The sequence below is a fragment of the Canis lupus genome, chromosome 38, assembly GCF_048164855.1.
Source record: "Canis lupus baileyi chromosome 38, mCanLup2.hap1, whole genome shotgun sequence".
In the NCBI taxonomy this organism is placed as follows: domain Eukaryota; kingdom Metazoa; phylum Chordata; class Mammalia; order Carnivora; family Canidae; genus Canis; species Canis lupus.
Genome location: NC_132875.1, coordinates 4,044,501 through 4,055,462, shown reverse-complemented (window position 1 = coordinate 4,055,462; position 10,962 = coordinate 4,044,501). Strand labels below are relative to the sequence as shown.

General features: G+C 39.0%; 1 pseudogene; it reads left to right on the top strand.

The window, feature by feature from the left end:
- The first annotated feature begins 475 nt into the window (after window positions 1-475).
- LOC140626859 (large ribosomal subunit protein eL15-like) lies at window positions 476-1,086 on the top strand (annotated as a pseudogene).
- The last annotated feature ends 9,876 nt before the right edge of the window (window positions 1,087-10,962 follow it).

Here is a 10,962-nt window from a genome sequence, read left to right as displayed (position 1 = left end):
GAGGTCACATGATTACTAATCTGGTGATGTGAGGAGAGACCCAGGTCAGGAAATCAGACAGGAATTCCTTATCATGGTTTAGGCATAAGGAGTCAAAAGCATGATGGTAGTGAGTGTTCAGGAAGAGATGGAAGAAAGGGATATTCTAACGGACAGATTCAGAGGGTTTGGTAAAGGATAAGCAGGTCAAGAGGAAAAGAGGAATCAGTGATGGTGACAAGGCTAAGCAGCTGGAAAAATTAGAGTATTAGCAACAGAAATAAGTAAATCAAATGGCGAAGATGGTACATTAAGACACGTGTCATGTTACCGGAAGTTTAAAAAATAAGATGTATGTTGGATCATTAAAATAGTGTAACTCCCAGTAATGAAAATAGTAAACATTAAAATTGCAGCAATTTTTTTTTTTAATTTTAAAAAATACGCAGCCAGGCTTTCCATCCGGTGGCAACCATCAGCTCAAAGGTAGACCAAGATGGGTGCTTACAGGTACACCCAGGAGCTATGGAGGAAGAAGCGGTCTGATGTAATGTGCTTTATTCTCAGGGTGCACCGTCCACAGGGCCCCCCACCCAACCCGGGCTGATAAAGTGCATAGACTGGGGTCCAAGGCCAAGCAAGGTTACGTCGTATGTCGGGTTCATGTCCGTCGTGGTGGCCACAAACACCCTGTTCCTAAGGGTGCTGTGTACAGCAAGCCTGCCCATCATGGTGTTAACCAGCTAAAGTTTGCCCAAAGCCTTCAGTCTGTTGCAGAGGAGTGAGCTGGCTGCCACGTGGGGCTCTGAGAGTCGCGAATTCTTCTTACTGAGTTGGTGAAGATTCTACGTACAAATTCTTTGAGGTTATCCTCATTGAGCCATTGTGTAAAGCTATCAGAGGGAATCCTTACACCCAGGGGACCACCAAGGCAGTCTACAAGCACAGGGAGACACCTGCAGGCCACGAGAGCCATGGCCTTGGAAAGGGTCACAAGTTCCACCACCCTATTGGCGGGTCTCTCACTGCGACATGGAGAAGACGCAATACTCTCCAGCTCTACCGTTACCACTAACATAAGTAACGTTTGCAAAATTCTTACCTAAAAAAAAAACAATTTAGGACAGCCATGTCTGCTTAGAAGTGTTCTTTAATTTGTCTGTGAAAACTAGCTGTCTGCAGATCGTTCCATAAATGCATTGTCAAATTATGAAAGTTAAAGCGCAATAATGTTTGAAAACTGTAAGTGATGGTGTATCATGTTTGTAATAAGATAAACACTTTTGTCTTTGCTTTATCTTGTTAGGGAGCTTATATGTCAGTGTTTAAAATGCTGTTTCGTAAAAAAAAAAAAAAAATAAAAAAAAAAAAAAAAAAAAAAAAAAAAAAAATAAAATGCTGTTTCGTATAATAGGTGTAAAATAAATTCTGTAAAAGCGTAATGCAGAAGCTAGCCATGTAGATTGGTTGGTGCATGTAATGAATCCTACAGCTTCATTGGAATGATGTGATGCTTTGGTTTACTCTCAAATGGCTGTTTTTAGGAGTTTGGTAGGAACAAGGCTTTTATTTTATATATATATATATATATATATATATATATATATATATATATATAAATTTATTTTTATTGGTGTTCAATTTGCCAACATATAGAATAACACCGAGTGCTCATCCCATCAAGTGCCCCCCTCAGTGCCCATGGAACAAGGCTTTTAAAACTGGATTTTGCTTGAAAATGTGAAGAATATCCTAATCTTTAATCTTGATCATATGCAGAACAGTGTTAACTAGGAACCACACATTTAGGTTGAATGCAATATTCCATTTATGTAACTGCTGCTTTGGAAACATTAGTTTTTTTAAAGATCAACATTTTTTTAAGAGAATTGCATAAACCTGTTGCAAGAGGATTCTCTTAAAAATGAAAATAAATCCTGCTTAACCACAGCAAACCTGCCTTGGTCTCCACAGTACCATTGGAAGGTCACATAAAAAGTGGAGGCTTTTGGTTCTATCCCATGATTCCATGGGATCTGTAGAATACTGAATTTCATACAAAGCAGTCAGTTAATGGTATTTACTCTGGTCTATATGAAAACTGATGGAGGGGCACCTGGGTGGCTCAGTAGTTGAGCATCTGCCTTTGGCTCAGGTCATGATCCTGGGGTCCTAGGATCAAGTCCCGCATCAGGCTCCCCGCAGGGAGCCTGCTTCTCCGTCTGCCTATGTCTCTGCCTCTCTCTCTCTCTCTCTCTCTCTCCCCCTCTCTGTCTCTCACGAATAAATAAATTAATTAATTTTTAAAAATGGATGGAAATTGAACATTCGGTAAATGAGAAGAAAGACTTTACCTTAAGATTCGTAAGCTATTAGGAAACTGCTGGCCATCAGACAACCTTTGAAATGTGAGGAAAAATTAAAGTTGGCTTTGGTCATAACTTTAAACACTTTATCCATGGTCTTTGTGGCAATTATGAATCCACTGGCCACCTTAGGGGGAAAAATAGGATTGGCTTTAAAAGTACATCATTGCTCATTCTAAGTCCTAAGTCATCTTGGGTCAACCCACTTATCCATTCCCATAGGCTATTGAGAAAAGTCATGTAGTTGGTGTCAGTACATGTCTATAGTTTCCAATCTAATCCTTATATGTGTTCTTCAGAGTCATTTTTCTCATTCTTACTCAAATCCCTCAAAATCCTTGCCATTCCATAAACTTGGCAGCCCACCAATTGAGCCCACCTTGATGTTAAGCATGCCACCACATTCTGTTTCCATTCTGTCTTCCAATAGATGAGGTTTCTGTTTCCCAGGGTGAATCTGAGTAGGCAGTAAATACAGCAGAGGAATCACCCCAATTCTAAGTTTGCCGACTTAATTCATAGTTTGATTGCAAAATCTAATTGCTGGTTTCCTTGAGCCACTTTTTATATTTTTTCCAGGGGTCTTAGGCTCAGTTAAATGACTTCCAGAAAACAGGCTCAAAACCTCTGAGACCTAAATTCCTTTCTACTCAAAAAAAGATCCTAAACCATACATATATTTTTGTGTGTAGACATTGTTCAACTAAAGGCATAAGTGTTTATTAACTAAAACATATACATATATACAAAACACCTGTTTGTAAAAATTGGAAATAAAAAAACTGAGTAACATTGACCCAAAAGAAAGGGCTCCATAGGGCTTCTTTAAAATTCTCCACCATGGGTTGAATCATGGCCCCCAAAATGATGTAAGTCCTAATGCCTAGTCCATGTGAATGTGACCTCACTTCAAAATAGGGTCTTTAGAGATGTAATCAATTTAAGATGAGTTCATAGTGAATTGGGTGGGCCCTAATCCAATGTGACCAGAGTCCTTATAAGACAAGAAGAGACACAAAAGCAAACACGGAAGGAAGAGAGCCATGACAGCATGGACACAGGGATCACCAGGACTCCACCACAAGCCAAGGAGTGTCTGGAGCTACCAGAACCTGGGAGATTCCTTCTCCAGAGGCTGAGGAGGGAACATGGCCCTGTCAACCCCTCCATTTCAGGCTTCTAGCCTCCAGAGCCTTGAAAGAATAAATTTCTGTTGTTCTAAACCACCCACTTGGTGATGGCAGCCCCAGAAAACTAGTAGAGTCCTCTTGAGCACTCAGAGCAGGAGAGGAGCGGTAGATGTCTAGTTTTGTAGGTGGGGTGGATAATACAGGACCATATCACTACGGAGATCCACACACTGCCTCACGTTACCCATTAAGCAGATGCGGAGATTAGGAGTGTATTAGTTCAATAACTCTGTGTACTTTTTCCTTGATTCAGGGTGACCACAACTGTTCTGTTATCACTCTGTGATGAAGGCTTAAGTCTCATTACCAGAAATAAGGAGGTGTTATCCAGTCCACTTCCCTCACCATCCCATCCCCACCAAAGAAACATGTTCTGGGCACCTCACCGCACCCCTTCCTCCCTGGTAAAGGCTGCTGGGTTTCAGAAACCCAACAAGCTCACACATTATCTGTTCTAATATAAAACAGAAAGATGAAAGATAAAACTTCAGCAATAAATCAAGAATGAGCCAGGTGAGGGGACATGATAGGGGAAAATTAGTCAACTTACCACTAATATGGGATAACCGTTATAAGCATGGATATACCCTACAGGTCACGGTTTTCCCAGCTCAAAATATTAATAAGACAGTTGGCATTACCTTAAAAACACTCTCACCTTCTCAGTTTGATAAGAGAAGAACTAAAGTCCTCTTGGCTGTTGATTAGTAGGAAAATTAAAAGTTTGAGTTGTGTAAGTTTTCAGGGGAGATTATTTAAGTTGCTGGCTACTTTTTCCGAATTAAGTTTTAATTCAGCAAACATGTATTGAACACTTATCGTGAGTCAGGCAACCGGGGTGCCTACTGAAGACACCGAGAAGTTTTTCAAGGCCCTTCTCTCAAGGAATAGGCACACCAGGAGGAGAAATCAACAAATCATTAAAAGGATACTGATATTTAAAAAAAAAAAAACTGTAATAAAGTGTAATAAAGGCTCCTGCTGGAGGGCGTAACAATAGTAGTAGTAGTAATAATAATGTCAAATAAACTGTATGTTTTACGTGCATTAAGGGAGGAGAGAGAAAAGTGTGCTTGGTTCCCTCTGGAAAGATAAAGGGCACCGGCCTGTCCTGTTGGCACACCCCTATTCCTCCAAGGAGGACAAAGAGCCAAGGGACGGAGAATGGGTCAGCAAGGGAAGAAACAGTCTGTGCCAAAACCTGGAGCCTTAAGAATTCATGTCGTCTTTGGAAAAATGCAAACAGCACGGGGAGCTGCGGGAGAGTAGGAGATGAGGCCAGGGCTGTGCCTTGAAAATGTGCGCGTGAGCCTCATTCTCTGAGGCAGGTGTTTTCAAACTGGTGTCCGTTAACACAATGGGGGGATTTTGAACTTGTCTGTAAGAAAGCATGCGTGCGTGCGTGCGCTCTGCTTCGAATATGATCTAAAACAGTTCTATTAACATATTCTGACCATCTGGATAAACCACCTTACAAGAGAGGCACTGCCAGTGATTTTAGACTTTGCATTTGCATTTATAATAACGTTTGTACCAATTAGTGCCTATCTGATCAGAGCCTGTCACATAGTGAGAGTGGTGAGCGCTCGGTGACTCTAGGCTGTCTCTGTGTAGTAGTATCCGTGGTCTCCTAGCATACATCTCTCCTTCTTCCCAAGTAACGAAACCCCGAACCCAGCTGTCCAGAAAAATAAAAACAAAAAAGAAAAAACAAAAATATTGCCCAGTCTTGCTTGAAGCTAGCTCAAGTTCAAGTCAATGAATTGTAAGCAGAAATATCTTATGGCAGCTTCCGGGAACCTTTCTTAAAAGCGAGGTGATTTTTCTCTATAATGTCTGTAAGGTTAAATTTGCGACTGTGTTCTCCAAATGTCCCATGTCCTCATCGATTCCTAACCGATTCCATTAATTACTGATATAGGTGAATTAACGTTTTCCACTGGGATTTCAGATGTCTGTATTTTTTTTCTTCTACTCGCTTTAAATTTCACCTTATACATTTCAAGTTCCCATGTTGGGGAGCAATATTAAAATATTTGAATCATCTCAGTGACCATCATTTACTAGAGAAATTTCACATGACTTCCTCATGTCCATTTGTATTTAGATTTATAATCATTTTGGTGCCAAGTTGCACTCTTAAAAAAAAAAAATCCAGCCTGACAACTCTTAGCTTTTAATTACAGCATTTAGTCACTTATGTACACAATTCCTGATCTATTTGGACTGAAATTTCCATCTTGGTTTGTACTCTCTGCTTTCCCCATCTTTCTCCCATTTTAGGTTCATTGTTTTTTTTTTTTTCCATTTCCATTCTTATCCTGTACTGGTTTGTAAATCATACTCTCTTACATAATCCTTTTAATAGTCATCCCAGACATGATGACATGAATCTTAATTTATGGGTATGTCATGTTAATTAGGGTCTTTACCCTTCTCTGGTAAAGGCTGCTGGATTTCAGAAACCCAACAAGCTCACACATTATCCATCCTACCCCTTTGAAAGCTCAATGCTTTATTATGGTGCATTAAATATTTTATTTTCCAAATTTCAGTTTTCTATAGCCTTTATTCATTTAGATGTGCCCACATATCTACTACTTTCTCTGCCCTACATTCCTTCCTGGTCCTACATCTAGGAATGTTTCTTTCTGCCATAAGTACATCCTTTAGAATTTTATTTAGGGCAGTACAGACTCTGCTTTTTGTTTATCTTTCTGAGAATGTCTTTATTTTACCACATACAGAATTTTAGGTTGGCACTTACTGTCTTTCAGGATATTGAAGATACTCCACTGTTTTCTGCTTTCCATCATTACTGTTGAAAACTCAGCTAAAAATGTACTGATCACTCCTTTGAATATAATAAGTCTTCCCTCAATCTGGCTGCCTCAAAAAAAATTTTTAACTACTTGTTATGGAAAATTTTAAAACATGTTCCTAATTAGAAAGACTCATCCAATAAACTCTTTGTGCCCACATCCCAGCTTCAACAATTATCAACACTTTGCCACTTTTGTGTCGCCTCATCCCACACATGCAGGCTCTTATGCACTTGTTTTAGTATTTTATTTCATTTTTACCAGAGTCTTTTGGAACAGATACAAAATATCAGCTCATGTCTTTTCATCTGTAAACACTTCAATGTGTACCTCTAACTGATAAGGACTTCATTAACGTAAGCACCCCCCATTATCACAACTAGTAAAATTAGCAAAACGCCTTAAATCTTCGAATACCCATTTTCGTTGAAATTTCCCACTTGTCCCACAGGTGCTTTTCACAGTTGGTTTGTGGAAATCAGGATCCAAAGAAGCCCACACATCACCTTGGGTGCTATTTCTTTTAAGACTATTTTATTACAAGTGGCCCTCCCTTGGGTTTTTCTGTCCTTGCTATAGATTTGTCAGGAAAACCAGATAATTCTTTAGAGAGACCCCCATTCTGGATTGGGCTTTCTCAAGTTGTTGAATCATTTCTTCACATTTCTATGAATGGTCAGTCAGACCTAGAGGTTTGACTAGATTTGGGTTAAATATATCTTAGTAAATATATTTCTTCGGTGTATTCATGGTGAATAATATGCTTGCTTTTCCCTTTCTTAGGTCTCTAAGTGTGAACCATGAGCTTAAGGAGTGTTGGCTGATGCCTCCATTCTGAAGTATCCCTCGACCTTCCACCGAGGGTGTTAGTACCACTGAGGACTTGGCGTAGGTCCATGACTTCAATGGAGGTTTTTAAACGATGGTTTTCTGGGGTGCCTGGTGGCTCAGGTCATCATCTAAGGGTCCTGGGATCGAGTTCTGCTTTGGGCTCTCTGCTCTGTGGGGAGTCTGCTTGGGATTCTCTCTCCCTCTCAAATGAATAAGTAAAATATTTTTTAAAAAAATTTTATTTATTTATTCATGAGAGACAGAGAGAGAGAGAGAGAGAGGGAGGGAGAGGAAGAAGCAGGCCCCATGCAGGGAGCCCAAGGTGGGACTCGATCCTGGGTCTCCAGGATCACACCCTGGGCCAAAGGTGGCGCTAAACCGCTGAGCCACCCAGGCTGCCCCAGTAAAATCTTTTTTAAAAATAAAATAAAATGGTTTTCCTACTGCTATCATTCCTTCTGATCTAGTAGCTCCAAGACTTCTAAAAAAAAACCTTTCCTTCATCTACTCTTTCATCGCCCTGAAAATATAGTTTATATAGGAAAGACAGTGTAGATGCGTGATCCTTTCCCTTTGTTAATTTTCAGGGTAGTGAGTCCCTACCTAAGCCACCTCCAAATATAATTGATCTGTAGAAACTTTTCATAATGATTCTTATGTCTTTTTTTTTAAATCAGCTTTATTAAGGCTTAATGTTTGTCCAATAAAATTCACCCATATTGAGTACACAGTTTGAACAATTCTGACAGATGCAAACATCTATGTAAACACATCACGATCAAGATTAGAACATCTCCAGGACCCCCAGGAACTTTTCTCTTGTCCTTTCAAGTCCATCTGTGCTCCTTAGCTTGGCTCCAAGCTGCCTGTCTGCTTTCTATCACTTTGTTTACCTTTTCTAGAATTTTCTATAAGTGAAGTCACCCAAATTTAGTCTTTTGTATGGTCATCTTTCTCTTCACACAATGCTTTTTTAGAGTAATCCATGTTGTTTCATGTATCAGTAGGGTTTGTTTGTTTTTGTTTTGTTTTTTATAAATAGTTTTTTATTATATGAACATATTCCATTTTATTTCTTAATCCACAGTTTTATTGGACATTTCATCCTTGCATGAAGTAGGTCAGCCAAAAACTCAAAAGGACTCCTCTGCAGATCTCTGGGCCCTCTGCCCCCACCAAGTATTTACCTCCTGTCTGGTTCTGTTTTATACATCCAGCCACCCAAGCCTGCCCAAACCCCATTCTCTGGATCCTCAACTCAAAGAGACAGTGGAATTCTGTTTGAGTGCCCCCTTCCTGCACCACAGCCTGGAAACTGCATCCAGGTACTAACGTGGGGCAGTCACAGAGTTCACCTTGTTTGTATCTTATCTCCAGGGGATCACAAACCTTCATTGCCTATCTTCCAACATCTGAAAGCAGTAGTTTCATATATTTTGTTTAGTTTTCCAAGTTTTAAGGGAGAAGGGCAATTCTCATAAAAGTCCATCCTTCATGGTGAAAGCAGAAGTCTCTTGCATCTTTTTGACAAGATTAAATTAGGTTTTTTTTTCAATCAGCTTTACTGAGGTATAATTTATATACTTTAAAATTCACAGTTGACGTCTACACGTTGTTGGTTTTGACAAATGTATGCAACATATAATCACCACCTCTGTCTCCCCCAGAAACTTCCTCATTCCTTTTTTGCAATCAGTCTTCATCCACACCTCTCAACCTGGGCAACCAGTTATCTAATCTCTCACTACAGAGTAATTGCATCTGTCCTAATATTTCAAATGTGTAGAATCAGTTTCTCTTTTGTATCTGGATTCCTTCACCAGTATCATGTCTGTAAGATTTATTGGTGCCATTATATGTGTCAATGTTTGGGGTTTTTTTTTATTGCTGAGTACATGTTTTCATTTCTTTTGGTTAAATAACTAGGAATGGAATTTCTGGGTCATGTGTAAGTATATGTTAAATTTTATGGGAAATTGCCAAACTCTTCTCCAAAATAGTAATACAATTTTACATTTCCAGCATCGATTCATGAAAGTTTTAATTGCTCTGTATTATCACTAACACCAAGAGTGGTTTTGATGCCATTTTAAATTTAAATTTAATCTAAATGTAGAATAGAAGGTAGACATCCTTGCCTTGTCTGTGATCTTATAAGAAAGAATTCAGTCTTTCACTATTAAGCATGATTGCTAGTCATCAGTTTTTCATCGATATCTTTTATGAGACTAAGTTCCCTCTTGGTCTTTGTTAAGAGATTTTACCAAGAAGGAATTTTGGGTTTTGTCATGTCTTTTTTCTTTATCTATGGAGCTAATTATATATTTTTCTCTTTTAGTCTGTTAAGATGATGAACCACATTGATTTATTTTTTAATGTTCAATCACCCTTGCATTCTGGGGATAACCACATTTGGTCATAATTATCCTTTTTACATATTTTACATATTTGATATGATAGACCATATCTACAATCCTTCATATTTATGATCATGAAAAATATTGTTCTACAGTATTCATTTCTCATAACATTTTTTTCTGGAAATATCTCCTTTTCAATTTTCTGGGAGAGTTTCTGTAAAGTTCATCTTTATTTCTTCCTTAAATGTTTGGTAGAATCACCCAGTTTACTTTGTGGGAAGACTTTAACTACAAATTCAGTTTCTTTCATCTGTAATAAGGGTATTTTGTTGATCTATTTCTTTTTAAAGGACTGGCATTTAGATTTCAGGTTGTACTACAAAGCTGTGGTCATCAAAACAGTGTGGTACTGGCACAAAAACAGACACATAGATCAATGGAACAGAATAGAGAATCCAGAAGTGGACCCTCAACTTTATGGTCAACTAATATTCGACAAAGGAGGAAAGACTATCCACTGGAAGAAAGACAGTCTCTTCAATAAATGGTGCTGGGAAAATTGGACATCCACATGCAGAAGAATGAAATTAGACCACTCTCTTGCACCATACACAAAGATAAACTCAAAATGGATGAAAGATCTAAATGTGAGACAAGATTCCATCAAAATCCTAGAGGAGAACACAGGCAACACCCTTTTTGAACTCGGCCACAGTAACTTCTTGCAAGATACATTCACAAAGGCAAAAGAAACAAAAGCAAAAATGAACTATTGGGACTTCATCAAGATAAGAAGCTTTTGCACAGCAAAGGATACAGTCAACAAAACTCAAAGACAACCTACAGAATGTGAGAAGATATTTGCAAATGACGTATCAGATAAAGGGCTAGTTTCCAAGATCTATAAAGAACTTATTCAACTCAACAGCAAAGAAACAAACAATCCAATAATGAAATGGGCAAAAGACATGAACAGAAATCTCACAGAGGAAGACATAGACATGGCCAACACACACATGAGAAAATGCTCTGCATCACTTGCCATCAGGGAAATAAATATCAAAACCACAATGAGATACCACCTCACACCAGTGAGAATGGGGAAAATTAACAAGGCAGGAAACCACAAATGTTGGAGAGGATGCGGAGAAAAGGGATAGAATGTGAATTCTATCCCTTACACTGTTGGTGGGAATGTGAAATGGTGCAGCCACTCTGGAAAACTGTGTGGAGGTTCCTCAAAGAGTTAAAAATAGACCTGCCCTACGATCCAGCAATTGCACTGCTGGAGATTTACCCCCAAAGATACAGATGCAATGAAAAACTGGGACACCTGCACCCCAATGTTTATAGCAGCAATGTCCACAATAAGCCAAACTGTGGAAGGAGCCTCGGTGTCCATCGAAAGATGAAT